At 45.5% G+C, this 21,893-nt stretch overlaps 1 non-coding gene across 1 annotated transcript; it reads right to left on the bottom strand.

Moving 5' to 3' along the window:
* Positions 1-250: 250 nt before the first annotated feature.
* Trnas-cga (transfer RNA serine (anticodon CGA)) lies at positions 251-326 on the bottom strand. The gene has a single exon. It is a non-coding gene; the product is annotated as a tRNA-Ser (tRNA).
* Positions 327-21,893: the final 21,567 nt, after the last annotated feature.

Raw genomic sequence — 21,893 nt, 5'->3', positions numbered from 1 at the left:
CACCGCAAAATAAATATTCTTCTTAACGAAACGTAGTTTCATACGGAAAGTAAGCGCGTAATGACACTGTTACCAGCTACGTGCAATAAAAGCTGTCGACTTATTTGACATTGCAGTGCAATTTCGTACACATGTAAATGAAATAAATAATTTACTAAGAATAATATGGTAACCACTCAAACCATGTAACATAAATTTTGTCTTCCAAAAAGTTACTTTATCCTTGAAACTTCCTGGCAGATTAAAATTGTGTGCGGACCGAGACTCGAACTCGGGACCTTTGCCTTTCGAGGGCAATTGCTCTACCACCTGAGCTACCCAAGCACGACACACGCCCCCTCCTCACAGCTTTACTTCTGCCAGTATCTCATCTCCTACCTTCCAAACTTCACAGAAGCTCGCCTGCGAACCTTGCAGAACTAGCACTACTGGAAGAAAGGATAATCTGCCAGGAAGCTTCATATCAGCGCACACTCCACTGAAGAGTGCAAATCTCATTCTGGAGACATCACCCAGGCTGTGGCTAGCCATGTCTCCGCAATATCTTTTCTTCCACGAGTGCTAGTTCTGCAAGGTTCGCAGGAGAGCTTCTGTGAAGTTTGGAAGGTAGGAGACGAGATACTGGCAGAAGTAAAGCTGTGAGGAGGGGCCGTGGGTCGTGCTTGGGTAGCTGAGATGGTAACACTTGCCCTCGAAAGGCGAAGGTCCCGATTTCGAGTCACGGTCCGCACACAGTTTTAATCTGCCAGGAAGTTTCACATCAGTGCACACTCAGATGCAGAGTGGAAATCTCATTCTGGATACTTTATCCTTTATTGAAACATATGTCCAAACTGTTGACCATGGACTGAAGGCACATTTTCAATCGCAGTTCGAAAGGACGATGAACGAATGTAATTACAGTGGATGATATGGTAGAGCATGCACTGGCGATTCGAAGACCCGTAGGCCTACCGTCTGCCGTAGCTGGGGCTTCGTCGTAGACTGCGTCCTTGAGTGGTCTCGAAAGAAAGAAATCAAGAGGAGTCAAATTGGGGAACCTCGCAGGCCATTTGACAACAGAATTTCGTCCTATTCAACGTCCAGGAAAGTTTTCATTCAGTATTTATGTTGCAACACGGGACGAGTGAGCTGGATAACCGTCGTGTTGCAGCCACATACACTGTCGAATATCCAGTGGTACCTCTTCTGGAAGAACGGGCAAAATGTTCCTCAGGATGTGTGCGTGCGAATGTCCATGTAGAACACCTGAGATGAAGTAAGGTTCGACAGTGTAGTTTTCCATGACGCCGCACCATACTTTTACGTTTCACTGCCATTGATGTTCCACCTGACGAAGCCACTGTGGATTTTCGGTACCCAGTAGTGCATTTTATGCAAAGTTACATTAGCATGGTTGGTAAACGTTGGTTCATCGGTAAATAGGACACGTTGGAAAAACGTAGGATCGTCTCTCAGCTGGTGAAGGGCAAACCGACAAAATTCCGTACCACGTTCGAAATCACGGTCGTCGAGTGCGTGTTGTAGGGACAGGCTTGGAAATTCTGTCGATGCTGGATGCGAATAACACTCGTCTGGCTGATTCTGCAGTCCTTGGCAATATGTCTCGTACCATTCTGCGGATTCATAAGCGTCGTAGCCAGAACAGCTCAATCGTATTTTCTGTCAGTTGTAGTCTTCCTTCTTGTCCTCTCTTTGACGTTCAAGTAGTCTTTCCGCGCTAACGTCTTAATACTTCGTGCAATTGCCTGGCGCGTCGGACATCGGCGATCCGGTTAGATAGCCATATAACGCTGTGCTGTTTTTACGGCATTTATTTTATATTCACCACATAAAAGAAGTATATCCAACTTTTTCTCATTGGTGTACATGTCTGCTCGCAACGAATGCTGAAACAGAAATGAGCGGCCTGTTGTTCAGAGAAGTAAACAGGCAAATGTATTGATATTCGACACAGCGCAGCACGACAGCTCTGCCTAGCGGTGTATGCTCCCTCTATACGAACACAGATACCCCATATTTCTTTTGGTATCGGGATTTTTTCAATGCTTTCCCATATTTTTCACATCCTCTCAAAGTGTAGCATTTTCCTCCATATTTTCCATGTTTTTCCATGTTCTTTGTGTAAACGCACAAAAATGTTTGTGCTTTTATTGCTCTCCTTGCAAGTTTTCTGTAGTATCCAATATTTATTCGTGATCACATGGATTTCGGTGGAGGTGAAGTGCTATCTTCAGCTATCGTAAATACAGCTTCATGTTTACTGATTTTATTTTATTTTTTTTTTTACATCTGTAATTTCATACGACATACTGAGGAGCAAATCTCCCTGGACACGTAACGACTCTGTAAATGAAATTGACATTGATAAAATAAACTGTAGATGACAAGCTGCGAGTATGTATTACCAAAATTCAACAGTGTAACACTGGAATTAGCTTAAACTTTTTCCAGGAACTCCACGACAGAGTAGAAGTAGTGATCCGTGAGGAAATTCTTCAGATTCGACGTGACTGTGTGAGGATGACGGCTAAGCTTCTTTAATTCTTGTGATAGTTTACCGAAAATGGACGCAGCAGAATATTTTTATCATTCTGCACAAGTGTCAAAGAGAAGTGATCCAAATTCAGTTTGGACTGCTGCCTAGAATTAACTGAGTGAAAGTCGTTAATTCTTGGAAATAAGCTCATTTGCTAACAAAAAACGGCATTAAAGAAAATAAATTACCAAATGTTCAAATGTGTGTGAAATCTTATGGGACTTAACTGCTAAGGCCATCAGTCCCTAAGCTTACACACTACTTAACCTAAATTATCCTAAGGACAAACACACACACCCATGCCCGAGGGAGGACTCGAACCTCCGCCGGGACCAGCCGCACAGAATAAATTACCAGACCCCTGAACAGAGGTCGATAATAGGTTGGCGAAACTAAACCACGTATTACTTGAATTGATCCTTTCTGACTCAAAAATATCCAGTGTGAATGGAAAGTTAGCATCCAGCATAGAGTTACCTGTCCTAAGCGAATGAAAATAAGCAAAATAGAATAGTTTCCCTATTGTACTCTCATTTATTTCAGATACTTCTGTAACGGTAAATATAGCTGCATTCCTACGAAAGACCACCTAATAACGATGGCCTCCATTTGTACTTCCTTGTATGTTGATTACACAGAATACTGTTCAACGATGGCTCTCAAAGCTTCATATATACTCTAAAGATACAAGATGGAAATAATCTTCAGAACAATTATCAACTACAGCTATCCAATTTTCTTTATATATACACACTACAGATCCAGACTGTATGTGACAGATGGAAATAATAATGTTCGAGGAACTGACTTTATCCTTTTTTAAACACACATAGCCCAACTGCATTAATCTGTCTTAGTGCATATGTGTGTTTCCTGCTGGGGCCCCTGCAGTTCAGGAGAGATTTAGAATAGGGTTCGGATGTGGATCCACTGTGTTAGGTCCAGGGTAGCATCTGGATGTGGACCCACCCATTTTAGGTCTTGACATGGATCCACCCACGTTCAGTCTGAGGTTGCATCCAGTTATGGATTCCAGGGTAGCGGCTGGAGATGGATCCACTTCCTATAGATTTGACAGGTAGGGCCTGGAGGGCTCCTGAGAAACTAATGAATGCACATACACAAAGCAGAGCAATTGAGCTACTTGTGTTGCAACATTGTAATTTTCACCTGTTACACATAGCCAGGATCTTTAGTGCGCATTTGTGTAGAAACTTTCATAGCTACAGTTGATCAATATACCAAACATTATTTCCATTGTGTGTCTTTAGAGCATGTACGAAGCTTTGATAGCCATGATTAGATAGTATGCTGTGTTATCGACATACGAGTGTGTATGTATTTGTGATTTATGTGTGCTCAACGTCCAGGTTATCAGCGCCCATACGAATATCGATTGAAATGAATGTGATTAAATTATAGTAAATGCGATGAAAAAGGCGAACTGAGATAAAACCGGACTCAATCTCTCCCCATTCCACCCATGATCGCTAGCTCAACCACATTAGCTCACAAAATAGAAAACAACAACACAAATTGGGAGATGTATGAAAACTGTCAACTAAAACACAGCGAAGACTAGATGAAAACTAAAAAATGTTCACATCACGGATGAGCCAGCCATCCTGATAACTCACTAACAATTTCACTCTACAATTTCTGGAAACAGGTCGGGCAGTTCAAAAAAATGTTCAAATGTGCTTTAAATCTTATGGGACTTAACTGCTTCGGACATCACTCCCTAAGCTTACACACTACTTAACCTAAATTATCCTACGGACAAACACACACACCCATGCCCGATGGAGGACTCGAACCTCCGCCGGGACCAGCCGCACCATCCTTGACTGCAGCGCCTCAGACCGCTCGGCTAATCCCGCGCGGCTCGGGCAATTCAAAAACTTTTAAAAGTCGTACCACATTCGGTTGATCTTCACCTAAAGTAGACGGAAAATCTGTCTGTGAAAGACCTCCCGTAACACAGACTCGTAAAATGTAGCGCACTGTGATCTGTACGCCACAACCACCTTATTCTGTACATTAAAATCTCTTACAAGTAGGAAGGGTGGAGGGAGTTGTAAAATCAGGTAAGAAAGACCTGCCTTATCCAAACTTCCGTTGGCCTCAGATACACGCTACAAATGGGAACAGAAAATGGAATATGCTCTGTGACGGCAACTGCCTGAACAGCTGTTCTGACGGAGACAGAAGTGGAGTGGTACGTATCTCCACTGAGGTTATCTTTCCGATGAGGGCTGTATCCGCTGAATATAGGGGTATCACAACGTCTGAAATGTCTTTCCTGTAGACATATATAGAGGGGGTATCTCCTGTGCCGACAGCCGCAGATCGTCAACATGGGTTCTGTACCCATTCACGTTCCACTGAAGCACAGGAACCATTTCTCTGGGAGGTTTATGTTTTCCCCTTGCCCCTTTGCGTGTAGGAGAACCCACTTCAGAAGGAGGAAAACTGAGAGGGCTCAAAGGTTCACCGAGGCAGTGTTCCAATCCGTTGCCGAGTTGTCATCCGCTGAGTGTTCCCGGATCTGACGAGCACCTGCATCGATTCTGCCTTCTTGACAGCACGCTTAAACTTAGTCTTCTCCTTTAGATTCAATGGCACCGATGTAGGCTGTGCCAACCCGGTGTGCAGCACTTGCCCTGCCAAGCAGTCGCCACGGTTGGAGTTTACATGGAAACAGCAACAGTAGGAGTTGAAGCAGTGGTCACCATAGGCGTTTGTGTGGAGACAACAACAGTTCCATCTGAACTGTAGCTGCCACAGCTGCACTTGCAACAGAATTTGTTGCTATCGAGATCCACAGGTGACGTCTGGTTGGAGAGGCTCGCAGTCGCGGGTTTCGTCGCGAGTACTGCATCAAATAAAGTGGAAAGCGTTGGAGGTTGAAAGGATTTGTACATCTTTCTTGCTTCAGAGTAAGTTATGCACTTAGTCGCCTTTAACTCCAGGATTTTCTTTTCTTCCTTGTACACCATACACTCTCTGCTCCAAGCTGGATGTGGATCTGAACAATTGACACATAGGTCAGGGAAGGTACATGTAGTTCCGTCAAGGTGGGCGGACATACCACACTTACCACACACAGCTCACCCATCGCGCCTGAGAGCGGTGTGTTCGTATTTCTGGCACTTGAAACACCTCATTGGGTTGAGGAAGTATGGTTTGACTTTCAGTCTTAAAACTCCAGCTTTAATATAATCTAGCAAAGCTGGCGAATCAAACGTCATTGTAAATGAGTGTGACGTTTCCAGTTTTCCATCCACATGACGCATTACTTGTTTCACCTCAATGAGCCCTTCATCAGCCCATTCCTCTTGTAGCCCTCACGCGTCCGTATTCATGATGGCACTCCATGTGACCACTCCTTGACTGTAGTTAAGGGTACGGTGCTGTTCAACTGCAGCATTTGGACTTCATAGTGTTGTTAACTTGCTGTGATGTCGCTGTTTCGATCGGAAATGTGCCATTACGCATCAGTTTAATAGATTTGATGGTTCCAGCCAAACCGTCAAGGCCTTTCTGAATATAGAAGGATGATACCTTCTCAAATGTACCATCTTCTCTCCTGATAACAAGAAGCACATTTTGACACGCTGATCACGCGCTATTACTATACAGTGCCTCAAATATAGAGGAAGGCTGCTCAAGAGGGCTATCCTCCCGTGCTTGCTTTGAAGAATGGGTGTGAGTACTACTCAATGGACCACCCAAACTGTCAGGTGCAAGTGCATGAAAAGTCGTGGATGCCATACCGATCCCACGAGCAGCAAGGGAACAAAAAGTCCACCCAGACCGAGCCGCACTTGCCTGAGTAAGCCTTATACGAATGAGGCGCGGCATGTTCCGTAGAGGTTGAACGATAACGACTGTTCTACCTCAACATCCATCCGTCTCATCAGTGGGTAGTACATCTTGAGACTGACGGGTTTTCTAATAGAAGTTCTTACTACCCTCACAATCTGGGCAGTCAAGCCAATATACCTATTCCCTGAGACAGAATACGTTCCACCACCGCACAGCACAGTGGTCGCTGAAACAGGCTCAGAGCTTATGGTAAAAGATGGCGGGCCCTTACCAATCCCCAGATCAGGAATCCCAGTGTTCGCCAAGCCTATACCCAGAAAACGAATTCTGAGCCCCTGAGCGCACGAAGTTTACTGTCTGTCACTTCCAGTCTCTCATCCTCCCATCAACATATGACTCTGTACCTTAACAGCGAGGCGATAGCATGCAGAGGGATGGCGCACCGAAGTAACTGAGGATCACGACATGCCTCCTTTGCACTTTCATTCCCCACAATACCCATGTGCCATGGCACTCAGCAGAAAGACATCTTCTTCCCCAGTTAAGTAGGTGGAAGAGGGCGTCCTGGATATTCTGAACAAGTTTATCTGCTGGGTTCAAGCGTTGAAGAGAGCGTAGGGCAATAAGGGAATCGAGACAGACAACGAATTTACTAATCGAAACACGTCTCATTTGCTTCACTGCCCACAATATCACGTGTAATATACTGTCGTAAACAGTAAAAACTTGAGGCAGTCGGATCCTGAGGATAAGATCATGGAAAAGAAACAGAGCAACCAGAGGAGTATCCCTATTTAAACCCATTTGAAAATACTGCTAGAGTGTCATGGTCTTGCAACCTCTCTCATACTATACTAAATCTAAAATTACTCTGGGCCTCTGCAGTACCCAGGGTGGCAGGCTGTTAAAAATGTGGATTTGAGCCTGTACATATCCACACCAAGGGACGTCAACCACACTTCACGTGTACACCAAAGAGTCTCATGGCCTGTGGACGATTGGTGAAAGCTCGACGAGCAACATTACAGTATGCTGGGTAAGTGCGAGTAGCGAGGATTGTACAACCGTAATGCATCATAACAAGCTGCCGCCAGATAGTAAGTGGCTGTTCACCAATATCAGCGTAGAGATTGGGTATGGGGCTGACTCTGTAAGCACCAATAGCCAGCCTGATCCCTCTTGGTATACAGCGCCAATTATCTCCAGGTATGTAGGACTCACTGACCCGTACTTTACATAGTCAGGCCACTATCGTATGAAAGTCCTATAAAACTGGTGCATACATGCCCTGTCTCCTCCCCAAGACCTATGGCTGAGACACTTCAAAATGCTCAATGCCTTCTGGGTTCTTGCCATCAGTCCTTCAGGTGTGGTAAACATGGCAGTTTGCAGTCAAAAATAAGGTCAAGAAACCGCGAAGAGTCCTTAAAAGGACAACGGTGTTCCACATACGCAATTCAGGTAAATTAAAAATACGACTAGAACGATTAAACTGAAGACATACACAGTTCTCTGCAGAAAACATAAAACCAGTCTTTGCAGCCCACTTCTCGAGCCTCTTTACAGTAAGCTGTAACTGACAAGTTGCTGTTGCAGTACCGGAGGAGGAACAGGAAATTGCAAAATCGTCCACAAATAAGCAGCACGATATAGGACGCCTTACCGTAGATGCGGTACTGTTTGTGGCTGTTGCAAAGAGGGTAGCACTTAAAACGCTGCCTTGAGGAACACCATTCTTCTGATCGAAACTATTGGACAGCACCTTAGCAACGCAGTACCGAAAAAAGCGCTGTGATAAGAGGGGGCGAATGAAGATGGGGCGATGAAAGCCGATTGGTGGAGCTGTCCTAGAATGCTGTGTCTCCAAGTAGTGTCATACACCTCAATGAAATCAAAAAATACACCTTTACAATGCTGTTTATATAGTAATACCTGTTGGAAAGCCACCTCCAATAGAGTGAGGTTGTCGACAGTGGATTAACATCTTCCAAATCTACCCTGAGAGCAACTTACGAGATTCCTGGTCTCTAACATCCAGACCAGACGACGGTTAACCGTTCGCTCCAAGGTTATTCCTACACAGATCGTTAAGGCGACGCTCCAGTAACTATAGGAACACATCAGGTACTTTCCTGGTATGAGGAGAGATATCAAAATTGCCTCCCTTCAGGAGTAGGAAAAGATGTATGTCTGCCATATCGAATTAAAGCATTGTGGGAGGACTTCCTTTGACGATGGTTTCAAGTCCCACAACGTACTGTATCGGATTTGGTCGTGACTGACTGCAGTCTCACGAGCTGCAGACAGAGCCGAATGTAGCTCCCACATGGTGACTGGGCAGTTGTAGGACTCTGAAGTACAAGTAAGCCATTTCCCTGGTGGCATGGTAAAGGCACAACACTGGATCCTGGCTGGCAGTGGCAGTAGTAGTTGCAAAACGCTCTGTCATTGTCTGTGCAATGTACCCTGGATTGGCAGTAGACACTCCTGACTCAATAAGGCTGCTGTAGGTAACCGACAGCCTTTACCAGAAATTCTCCTGATGGCACCCCAGTCTGTTGTAGAACAAGTGGAACAGTTGATGGAGTCGGCCGTGGTGGACGAGCGGTTCTAGGCGCTTCAGTCAGGAACCGCGCAACTGCTACGGTCACAGGTTCGAATCCTGCCTCCGGCATGGATGTGTGTGATGTCCTTAGGTTAGTTAGGTTTAAGTACTTCTAAGTTCTAGGGGACTGATGACCTCAGATGTTAAGTCCCATAGTGCTCAGAGCCATTTGAACCATTTGAACAGTTGATGGAATGTAGGAACGTTAGCCATGATTTTTCTTGCTGTCGTTGATGGTTTGTAGAGCCTTGGCCTTCGTTAAGCGAAACGCTGCACGGTCCTCCCCCTTTGGGCGGCACTTAAACCACCACAGTGCCACGTGCCTGACCCGGGTTACTGACAGCACTGAACAGCCCACCAAGGGACAGGTTGTCTCCGGAGACGACATGGGGTCTTTGGGATGGAGAAGTCAGCAGTATGGTGGATCACTCATGTGATGTGGCCCACCCACTCCTAGACACTGTCACAGCATTCAAATACAGGCAACTGGCTGAAGAGCGTCCAGTTGGCTCTGCTAATCATCCACCACTGTCGCATCCTTTCAGGGAGAGTCCTACCCAGTTGGTGAAGGGGGAGTAGAATGTCCTATCCCTTTTTATCACATGGTGTATACACCAGAAGCACCACTCATTGGTAGGTTCTCTACCTGGAGCAAGAAACAATGTGTCACAGAGTTTTAGCCTTTGTGAACACGAGTAAGGAGAAGCTCCTCCCCTCTGCATAGCTGGAAAGAGGCACACCACAGCCACGTTGTTGACTTTACTAAACGGACCTTATTTTCTGTCACTTCCAGCCACTTATCTTCTCATTAACGCATGGCTCTGTATCTCAACAGTACTGTATGGCACACTGTACTAATTAAGAATCACAATACGCGTCCTTGTCTGCTACATCTGCCGTTTCGTTTCTGGCAGTACCCATGTTCCCTCACAAGCAGCGGGAGGACTCCTCCTTCCCCAATTTTTGTAGTCAGAGGATGGAATCCTGCGTATCCTGGATTCTTTATTAGCTGGATATACGCATTGTAGCGAATGAAGGGCACTCATGGCGTCGGAACAGATGAGGAATTCAACAGGCACAGCACATCACATCAGCTCCAGGGCCCTCAAGATCGTGGATAGTTCGGCGACGTATACAGTGAACTCTGGAGGCAATCGAATCTTGAGAACATGATCTGGGACAACAACGGAGTAACCGATGGAGCCCCCTTGTTTGGACCAATCCGTGAATACATAGCTGTGGAGCTCATTCGAAGTGTCCTTAAATGTGTAATAATGTATTAAAATATACGCAGGAGTGCAGCCCCTCCCGTATTGCACTAAATCCACAGTTACCCTGGGTCTCTGCAGTAGCTACGACAGCAGTCAGTTAAAACCCAGGATAGGAGCGCGTATGTGCACAACACCAAGGGACTCGCACACACTTCGCATAGGCCCCAAATGGGCTCATTGCCCATGGACGATGCGTAAAGAGGAGTTTCATAGCCACACGAGCAATGGTATTGTATGCCAGGAAGTGGGAGTAGTGAGACACTGACATGCCTCACGCAACATGAGAAGCAGCCACTGGATGGTAAGTGGCAGTTCTCCAGCTCCAACATAGAGACTGAGTATATGGCTGTTCCTGTAAGCGCCTGTGGTCATCTTGATCCATTCATAGTGTATAGTGTCTATGATCTTCGTGTAAAAAGGCCGTAGTGACACATACACCGCGCACACACAGTCCAGCCGGGATCGCTCACAAAACCGACAAGACTGGTGCATATGCACCTTGTCCACTCCCCAAGACGTGTGGCTAAGCCACTTCAGAATGTTCAGTGGCTTCTGGGACCTTGACTTCAGGTCCTTCAAACAGTTTGCAATAAAAAATGAGGCCCAAACGCCGCACAGAGTCTTTTAAAGAGAGAATGGTGTTCCACATATGTAACTCAGGTAAATTATAAATAGGATGAGAACGATAAAAAATGAACACACATACTCTTCTCCACAGAAAGTCAATCTGTGAAACCCATTCCTGCTTCTGCAGTTACTTTGTAGCCTATCCTGCTTTCCAATACATCACACAAGGACATGGTAGTGGACATTGTGAAGCTACCTCTCCTTCAAAGGTCCAGTATGGTTCACAGTCCAGCGCTGTCGCTACTATTGCCACGGCTGTGGTTCTGAAGCCTATCCTGGGCAAAAACCCAAAGGTCAGGTATTCACAACTGATAGAGTTGGGAAGTAAGTCTGGCGAAGCTGACGTCATCCTCTCTGATGTCTCTCATGATTGTTCTGTAGAGCTAATGGACCTTGATGTCGGACTGGGGCAAGACTGAGGCGCCACCCATTATGAGCTCCCCTCCAGAGCAGAAAAGCAGGATGAAGGGCAACCACTGTGATAGATGGCTCCGATATTACAGTGGGCCATTAATGCATTCAGGACTCATATGGTGGAACTGAAACTCCTGGCACAGCCCCAACTGCTGTGCATGTGTTTACAGGAAACATGTTTTAAATTCACCGACGCCCCTGTATTATGAGGCTGTAAACTCCACCGAAAGGTTGACCTGACTGGAGACAGAGTCAACAGAGGCGTTGCTTTGTTCGTCAATAACACACAGCACTCCTCTGCACTCTCTTTGGCTACTGTCCTACAACCAGTAGCCATTACTGTTCACGTGCTTATCTCACCAGACTCTGAGGCTTCCACAGATCCTATCGAAAAAGTCCACAACCCATTTCCCATACTGTGTGCGTTAAACACCAATAATGTTTTATGGGGCTCAAACTATTCTTGCGCCGGGGGTCGAGTCTTAGAGAACCTCACGATGTCTCAGAAGCTGTGCTCCTCAGCACAGGCATTCCCACTCATTTCTCAACTGCTATTGGGTCATCCCCAGCCATCAGCCTCTCCTTCTGCTCATCAGCCCTTGCAGACTAGCCTAGTAGGAAGCAACTGAAGACCTTCATTCCAGTGACCACTCCCACTGTGAATCCTCCTAATGGATGGAGGATAGCTTTAACAGAAGCCACCGAAATGGATAGTCAGCAAGGCTAAATGGACGCTGTTAAGCCAGCTGGTTGCGTTTGAACATCGCAACAGTCTCTGAGAATGGGCGAACCACATTACACGAGTGATCCATGATGCTGCTGACTTATCCATCCCAAAGTCTTGAAGTCGTCCTAGGAGGCAAACTGCATCTTGGTGGACGGATGGGAGCTGTTCATCAATCAGGGACAGGCGTGCAGTTCTTCGATGGTTTAAATGCCCTCCAACAGAAGAGATATACACAGCCTTTCGAGTCGTGAGAGCCAAGTCTCGATGCATTGTTAAGGAGTGCAAGAAAAGTCGTGGCAAGTGTTCCTGGACTGTATCAACTGTTCCATTTCTTCTAAAAACGTATGGGAGGCTATCAGTTGTACTTCTGGTAAACACAGTCATTTACCAATAGCAGCAGTTCTGAAACAGGGATATCTTGTAACAACGCCCAGCTGCATTGCTCGGACAATGGTGGAGCGTTTCGCAGCGACTACTGCCAGTGGCAACCAGGATCTGTCGTTTTCCCATATCTGTACGATCCCCGAGACGGGCAATTTAGAGTCTTACAACTGTCCTTTCTTCATGTGGGATCTGTAACCAGCACTGTCGGAGACTCGTGATACTGCACCTTGTCATGACCAAATGTGGTACTAAGTTGTTCGACATGTGCCAGCAGAGTCAAAGGAAATCCTCCTCAAATGCTTTAATTGGTATAGCAGCCTTAACGAGATGTGTAGGAAAGACCCTGGAGAGAATGGTTAATTGTCGTCTGGTTTGGTTGTTAGAGATTAGGCAACTCCTTATCCGCTCTCAGTGTGGATTCCAGAGATTTCGGTAGCCTGTCGGCAACCTCACCCTACTAGAGGTATCTATTCAGCAGGCTTTCCTACGTAACCGTCACCATATCGGTATATTCTTTGGTATCCAAAAGGCATGCGATACTAATTGGAGACACAGCATTCTCGGGCAACTCCATCAGTGGGGCTTTTGTGACGACCTCCCCATTTTCATACGGTTTTTCCAGTCTAAGTGGTTTTTTTTATGTCCTCAGTTGGTCACACACGATTGTATAGTTTCCAGCAGGAGAATAGTGCACCCAGGGCAGTGTTTTATGTGTTACAATCTTCGTCACTGCCATAAACACTATCACATCTATGGTATGGAGTCCTGTACAATGCTTCTTATTTTTGGACGAATTTGCTTTTCTCTGTTCCTTCTCCTGTATTGCAATAACGACTCATCAGTTGCAACTTACAGTGCAGACGTTAGAGCAGTGGACTGCAAAGATGGGTTTTCAGTTTTCTGCAGATAGGTTTTCAGTTTTCTGAAGGTAAGTGTGTGTGTGTGTGTGTGTGTGTGTGTGTGTGTGTGTGTGTGTGTGTGTGTGTGTGTTCGTTTTAATTGTTCTCATCGTAGCTTAAATTTACCTGCCTTGCATTTGAGGAATACCACTCTGCGTTTTAAAGATAGTTTCTGGGCCTCAATTTTGACCTCAAATTGTCATGGTTATCACACAAGATAGACCTCGAAGCCACAACGCTGAAGACACTGTATATCATGAAGTGCCTTCGCCATAGGTCTTGGGGAACAAGCAGGACACGTCTGCTCCAGTTTTATGGGGCTTTTGTGAGTGCATGACTAGACTATGGGTACAGTCTACTGGTCAACGATGTCTTCCTACGTTAAGATAGTTGACGCTATCCACTATGAGGGAATCATGCTCGCCACAGATGCTTACAGGACCAGTCCCATGTCCAATCTCTGTACTGAGGAATCCCCACTGACCATCCGACGTCAGCTCCTGATGGTTCGTCGGACATGTAAGTTCCTCACAACTCTGACTTCACCTGCATACCATACTGTTGCATATCTGGAATGCCTTTTCTCCAGCCATTTATGAGCAACAACGCCGTTTGGGATCCATATCCAGCGTGTTATGGAGTCACCTGGTGTGGAACACGTACAGCGCCAAACCCAGAGTTTCATCTGCTCGCCATGCTGGTTACTGCAAAGGCCACTGAGTAATTTATGATTTAGTGCAGTACAGGAGAGGCTGCACTCCTTCACATGTTTTAATAAAGTATTTTATAATATTTTAGAGGAGCACCACAACGCTGTATCTGTTTTTAGGGATGGGTCTAAACAGGAGGACTTCGTTGGATGCTCTATTGTTTTCTCTGATCATGTCCTCAAGGTCCGACTGCCTCGATACTTTACTGTCTTCGACCCAGAATTATGTGCGATCTCGCAGGCACTGGAGCAGATGAGATGTTCTTCGAGTACTAAAATCCTTATCTGCTCGGATCCACTGAGTGCCCTTCACTCTCTACAACGCTTGTAGCCAGCAAGAAGTCAGTATCTAATATGCCCTCCTCCAACTACAATGGCTAGATACCAAGGCACGTGGGAATTGCGGGGAATAATGGGGCGGATGTAGCAACCAAGGTGACGTGTCGTGATCCTCACTTATTTCAGTGTGTTTTCCCCCTGTATGCTATCACCTTTCTGTTGAGGTCCAGAGTCATTCATCAATGAGAAGACGAGTGGCTGGATGTATTAAGCTGCCTCTACTAAAACCCACTACATGGCCGTGGCATTCCTGCTGTCAGCCACGAAGACGGGATGAGATACTCCTTACTCGTCTTCGCATAGGCCACAGTCCTCCGACACATGGCTTCTTGCTCCAGCGAGAGGAACCTCCAATGTGTGGTGCTTGTGGCGGATAGCCAACTGTCAGCCACATTTTACTAGACTTTCTTTTGTTTTCGGACCATAGGGCAGCGGCAGGTTTGCTGGCTGATCTGACCTCTATTTTAAGTGACATTGAGTCAAATGTGGTTAGAGTTTTGTAGGTTATATTATGTGTCCAACCTGTTTTCAAAAATTTTGGGGAGATGTTCTTAATGTTTTAACAGGGAGACTGACTCACCGAAGTTTTTTGAGAGTGGTCAACCAGTCACATTTCCTTCTGCCTTTCTTATAATTCTTCTGTGAATTTACTTCTGTCTTAATCCCAGGTATAACATCTTTAAAACTTCTCTTTTGTCTTAAGGCCTGTTAGATTACTATCTAGATTTTGTGGGTCTACGCGCGTTAGGTGGGAGTGGGTGAATGAGTGATCTTTATAGGTTTCCTCCTAACTGTGTGACAACAATTTTAGTCTTTTATCCACATTCGTCTCTTTTAATATGTATAAGGCCAGTGTTAACCACGGCGTTGCGCACCTGTAAGCTCCAAGCAACCACACACAAGTTTTTTTTTTACTTTTAGTTGCAACTGACGAATTCCTGATGTAGGACTGGAGGAGGAACGGAAAAGTGCAAAATCGTCCACAAATATGGAGCATTGTATGGGACTCTTTACCTTAGATGTGATGCTGTTTATGGCTAAGGCAAAGAGGGTAGCAAATGAAACACTACCCTGAGGAACACCGTTCTTCTGTTCAAAACTATTCGACGGTACGTCACTAACTCGGTACCGAAAAAAGTGCTTCGATAAGAATGACCGAATAAAGATTGGCAGATGTCCATGGAAGTCCTATTGGTGTAGCTGCGCTAGAATGCTTTGTCCTTACTGATAACAAAAAGTGTACCTATGCAATGCTCTTTGCATTGGGAAAGTCTGCTGAATAGCTGTGTCTAGGAGGGTCAAGTTGTCGACAGTAGATAAAAATCTCTAGAATCCACACTGAGAGCGGCTAAGGAGCTGCCTGGTCTCTAACAATTGCACCATATGACGGTTAACCATTCGCCCCACGGTCTTTCCAATATAGCTCGTTAAGGCGACGCCCCAGTTACTGCTGGGACTCGTGCAGTCCTTTTCCAATTTGGGAAGAAGTACCAAAATTCCCGCCCTTCACGAGCTGGGAAAGATGCCTGTCAGTCATACCGAATTAAATTGTCAGAGGACTTCTTTTGACGCTGGATGCAAATTCTGCAGTTTGCTATATAGTATTTGGTCGTGAGTGGGTGCAGTATCATGAGCTGCAGACAGTTCCAGATCCAGCTACCACATGGACAGTGTGCAGTTACAGGACTCCAAAGCCTAGCTCACCCTTTCCACGGTGCCATGGTAATGACACAATGCTGGATCCTGGATGGCAGTGGCAGTAAGCCCAAATTGCTCTGCTGTAGTGTGTGCAAAATCTCCACATGTGGTTTGGAGACACTTATGATTCAACAATGATGCTGTAAGCAACTGAGTGCCTTTACCAGAAATCCTCCTAATGGCTTCCCATATTGTAGCAGAACAAGTGGAAGGGATGATAGAGTCCAGAAACGCTTGTCATGACCTTTTCTTGTTCTCCTTTATGACTAATCTTGCCTTTGCCCTTGCTAAGCAAAAGACTGTTAGGTCTTCCTTTTTCAGCGGCACTTGAACTGTTGCAGCGACGTATGCCTGACCCAGACTACTTAACAGCGCACATCATTCTACCAAGGCATAGGTGGTCTCCTAGGCCAACAAGAGGTTGTCAGGTTGGAGCAGTCAGCGACATGGTGAATCACTTGTGTGATATGCTTCATCCACTCCTGGGTGCTGTCTCAAAAGTTGGCTCTGCTGATCATCCATCGTGGCAGCGTCCTTTCAGGGAGAGCTCCACCCAGAAGATGAATGTAGGGTAGTAAGTGGTTACTCCAATGAATGTCGTCCATAACTTCTCACTGAACAGATTCCGCAAAGTGTGGAGAGCAGAAATACAAGTCGATGGCTGAAACTGACCCAGCAGCAGTACATAAATGAGTAGGAGTGCCTGTTTTGAGGACGCACAGACTCATGAGACTCTCCAAAACCCAACTCCAACGGCAAGTAGAGGTCGAGCCCCACAATGCATAATGGGCACTGAAGTTCTCCTGTAGGAGAAATTGTCAGGCGAGTTGTTCAATAAGATCTGTTATAGCCTCAGAGTCAATCGCAACGTCCAGTGGTAAATATAGTGAGGAAATTGTGATCCTCTGACACACATGAACTTCAACTACAACGAAGAGACTCCTCCTTGGGCCTTCCCCAGTCAAGTCATTCTGGTGGAGCACTCTGAATCTTTGGAAGAGCATGGAGCTCCGCAATGTGGCACCCACAACCTTGTCTGTTGTTCTGGGAAGAGGAACAGGCTGTGAAGTAACTGCAGCAGCACGAGTGCATTGAAGAACGCAGGCAATAGTGCTAACACTAGCAAGCCCTGTTTGTGTAGCAGCTGCCTGTTTGAGAACAGATGCAAAGGAGGTACTGAACGTCAGGGGTTGCATGGCCCCATTGATCTTTTTGGCCTCATCATAGAAGACACATTTACTTGTTTTAATTTCCTGTATCTTTCTCTTCTTAAGGAAGACACTGCAGTAACTACTCCAGACATTGTGAGCCCTAGAGCAGTTTACATACTTCGCAGGAGATGATCATCCATCTCGTTCATGAGCAGCCCAACTGCATTTCCCAATAGTGGTTTGTTTATCCCTTACAACCGCCAGTAGTGTGCCCAAAATGCTGGCATCTGAAACAGTGCATTGGGATGGGGACATAAGGCCGCACACTGAGGTGAAGGAAACCAGCCTTAACGTGCTCTGGAAGTTCTGTGCAGCTGAAAGTCAGAATAAATGAGTCTGATTTTAATAGATCACGCTAAACCCTTTTCATTATGCTGTGCACATCACTTAGTTAACATGCTTTGTTTTGTGCTGTTGAAAGTCTATATAAAGGAGTCTCATTTCAATGCAATGCCTTCCACACTTTCGAATATGTTTTGCACATCAACAATGTCTTTTTGAGTCCACACAGTTTTCGGTTATTTTCGGGGAATATCAACTAGATCCCTGGAAGTCAAAACACCTTTCCTGCAGTTCAAGGTGCAGTTCACTTTCTACTGCATTCTCCCTGAGGCAATGAGCTTTTTAGATGTTCTTCACTCGTTGGGAGTTAGAATTTTCTAAAAACAGTGTCCCATTTGGCAACCACTTGACAGATTTGAAACTCCATCGATGTCTTCTAAATCTACTTTATATATAAAGGTGAAACCTTGTCAAAGTTGCCCTCTTTCTGTTTAATTATAAGATACACATTCTGGCCACCAGCATGTGTTGCGTTACCAGAGACTGAAAGACTCTGTGCCATCCACAGGTCTGGAGGACTGGTTACACGAGTCCTCTTGTTTGACTGGGTCTTGGCACCTACCAGTGGCTCACTCTTACCTCTACAGTTAAGAGGAGTGAATTTCGAGGTTTCCATGTCGGTCCTAAAAGCAGTTAGGGAAATGAAAGTCCACCTAGACAGAGCCCTGCGTGCCTAGGTAAGTCTTGTACATCTGAGGTTCGGCAGATTCCCAAGATGTTGCCCCATAACGACTACTCCACCTCACTAGCCATGCATCTCATTGGTGCTCAGCGCACCATGAACCTGATGATTTTTACAGAGTTTTTCTTACCATCTTCGCAATCTTGGAGGTCAAGCCACGATGTCCGGTCCCTGCGACACATAACATTCCACCCTTGAGCATTACAGTGGCTGCTGAAGCATCTACATCTACATCTACATAGATACTCCGCAAGCCACCATACAGTGCGTGCGTGACGGAGGGTACCCTGTAACACTACTTGCCATTTCCTTGCCTGTTCCAGTCGCAAATAGAGAGAGGGAAAAACGACTGTCAGCATGCCTCCGTATTAGCCATACTTTCTCGTATCTTCGTATCTTGGCGGTAGTAGAATCGTTTGACAATCAACTTCAAATGTCTGTTCTCTAAATTTTCTCAATAGGTTTCTCGAAAAGAACGTAGCCTTCCCTCCAGCGATTCTCATTTGAGTTCCCGAAGCATCTCTGTAACAAAAGTAGCATCCCACCTCTGAATTGCTGCGATGCCTTCCTTAAATCCTACGTGGCACGAATCCCAGACATACAAGCAGTACTTATGAATAGGTCGCACCAGCGTCCTACATGCGGTCTCCATTGCGGGTGAACCACTTTTTCCTAAATTTTTCTCAACTAACTGAAGTCGACCATTCGCCTTCCACACCACAGTTCTCACATGCTCATTGAACCTCATATTACTTTCAACGTTATGCCCAGATATTTCAACGACTCAAGCAGGACACTAGTAATACAGTCTCCAAACATTACAGGTTTGAACTTCCTACTCATCCGCATTAGCCTACGTTTTTCCACATTTAGAGCTAGCTGCCATTCATCAAACGAACTGGAAATTTTGTCTAAGTCATCTTGTATCTTCTTACAGTCACTCAACTTCAACAAACTACCGTAAACCACAGAATCATCAGCCAACAACCGTAGATTGCTACCCATCCTGTCCGCCAAACCGTTTGTGTACAGAGGGATTGTAATTAAAATTAAACTTTCAAAACGCTGTAGAAATAACACCACTGGTCAGAATGACGTCAAATTGCAACGCAATATAATCGGAAGAAGGGGGCGGGGGGGGGGGGGGGGGGGGAACGTATGGCAGAAGAAAAAAATAGTTTGAAAATTGACCAACAGATGGCGCTCTATGTAAATGAAAACACCTGTCATGCGTACGACCCGTTGAAGTTGGTAGTATAAACATGACAGGTACAAGATTCAAATGGCTCTGAGCACTATGGGACTTAATATCTGAGGTCATCAGTCCCCTAGAACTTAGAACTACTTAAACCTAAGGACATTACACACATCCAAGCCCGAGGCAGGATTCGAACCTGCGACCGCAGCGGACGCACGTACAAGGCTTTTCCTCTTTTGGCGTCTGAAACGTTCCTCATGACTGTATCAATGCAGGATCGCGTTCTGGTAGTAAAGCTGTATCACAAGAATGATGACTGTACACAAGTCGCTCTGCAGAAGTTCCGGACACTGAAGGGTTTGAAAAAAGGCTTTGGTCCGATGACTGCCGTGGGTCTGGAGAAAATGATTTGAAAATTATAAAATACGGGTCCTTTTGGTGTTCAGCCTGGTAGAAGAAGGCAACGAAATGATTCGAAATCAGTAGAAGCAGTGGCCACAGCAATGCAGGAGGAGACGAATGGTGGTGTGCAAACGCGTAGTGCACGGAGAATTGCCCGAACATTGGACATAACCGTGAGCTCTGTGCGTAAAATCTTACGAAACATCCTTCTTTGCAATCCATTCAAAATTACCCATGTGCACGAGTTGCTTCCTGTTGACCTGTCAGCAAGAGATACCTATGCTTTAGAATTTCTTGCTTGCGTGGAAGTGGACAATGATTGGCCATGGAGGATTTTGTGGACAGACCAAGGCCACTTCCATCTGACTGGATATGTCAATATACAGAATGTCCGACTCGACAGGTGAGCGGTCAGTGTGGCAGAATGCAGTTCAAGGGATCCCGGGTTAGATTCCCAACTGGGTTGGAGGTTTCCTCCGCTCAGAGACTGGATGTTGTGTTTTCATCATCATATCATCCCCATCGACACACAAGTCGTCGAAATGGCGTCAACCAAAAAGACTTACACCAGGCGACACGTCTAACCGACGGGAGGCCCTAGCCACATGACATTTCAGTGTACAGAATTGTCGAATATGAGCCACGGAAAACCCACACGCAAATGAACAAGTACCACTGTGTGGTGTGGGTTTACGGCATCATTTATCATAGGGCCATATTTTTTCGAAGAGACAGGTGCTTCCAGTACTGTTACCTGTACCGTCACTGGTAAGCGCTATGAGTGTCTTTTGCGTAACCACGTCGTTCCAGCTCTCCGACAGCGTGGATATTTGGATGGGATCATTTTTATGCAAGATGGTGCACCTCCGCATGTTGCAAATCCAGGTAAGCAGCTGCCGAAGCGCCATTTCGAAAATGCTAGAATTATCAGCCGTCATTTCCCTACGGCACGAAAAGCGTAACACGTTCTGAAGGTGACTCCAGAAACACTTCGGTCAGTTGTGGAACATGCTGTTTCTCGGTTTCAACTTGTTGCAGAAAACGGTGGAAGCATATTGTACATGTTTCGTGCCGGTCACATGAAATGTAATAATCCGATGTGATTTTGACCGATATTTTTCGTGCGGTTTTTGGCCTCAGTTCAATTAAAAACCGATGTGATTGATGATTTTTATGCGGTTTTTTGCCCCAGGAAAATTAAACACCGATGTGACTGATGCTTTTTATGCGGTTTTTGGCCTCTGGACAGTCAAAAACCGATGTGAGTGATGCTTTTTATGCAGGTTTTGCCTTCACGACAATTAAAAACCGATTTTTCCCATCCGATGTGAGATGACCTTGCCGTGATGGATGGGCTTACGTAACTGACAGTATCACACCTGTACACCCATGCACACTGAATAGTACAGTTTGTTTAATGGCAGACGTACACCTTAGACATTGTTGTATGTTCCATGTGTCATCTGTAGTCGACCTATATTAAATTATGATGCTTACAGCGCCACCTATTGCTACATTTTATAACTATTTATTTTTCACCTGCCATACGTTTTCCCCCTTCTCCGATAATATTCCGTTGCAATTTCACGTTATTCTGGCCAGTGGTGTTATTTCTACAGCGGTTTGAAAGTTTAACTTAACTGTAATCACCCTGTATATTAAGAACAACAGCAGTATTATCACACTTCTCTAGGGCACTCCTGACGATACCCTTGCCGCTGATGAACACTGGCCATCGAGGACAGCATACTGGGTTCTATTATTTAAGAAATCTAAGAGCCACTCACATATTTGTGAACTTATCCCATATGTTCGTACGTTCGTTAAGAGCCTACAATGACGTACCGTGTCAAATGCTTTCCAGAAATCTAGGAATATGAAATCTGGATGTTCCCCTTCATCCATAGTTCTCAGTACACCATGTGTGAGTTCCGCACGAGTGATGGTTTCTAAAACCATGATGGTTCGTGGCCATAAGCTTCTGAGTCTGGAGCAAGTTTATTGTTCTCGAACTGAGA

This window comes from Schistocerca serialis, chromosome 3 (genome assembly GCF_023864345.2).
Source record: "Schistocerca serialis cubense isolate TAMUIC-IGC-003099 chromosome 3, iqSchSeri2.2, whole genome shotgun sequence".
Classification (NCBI taxonomy): Eukaryota; Metazoa; Arthropoda; class Insecta; order Orthoptera; family Acrididae; genus Schistocerca; species Schistocerca serialis.
The sequence above is the reverse complement of the archived record's forward strand: the minus strand, read 5'-3'. Positions and strand labels throughout refer to the sequence as shown.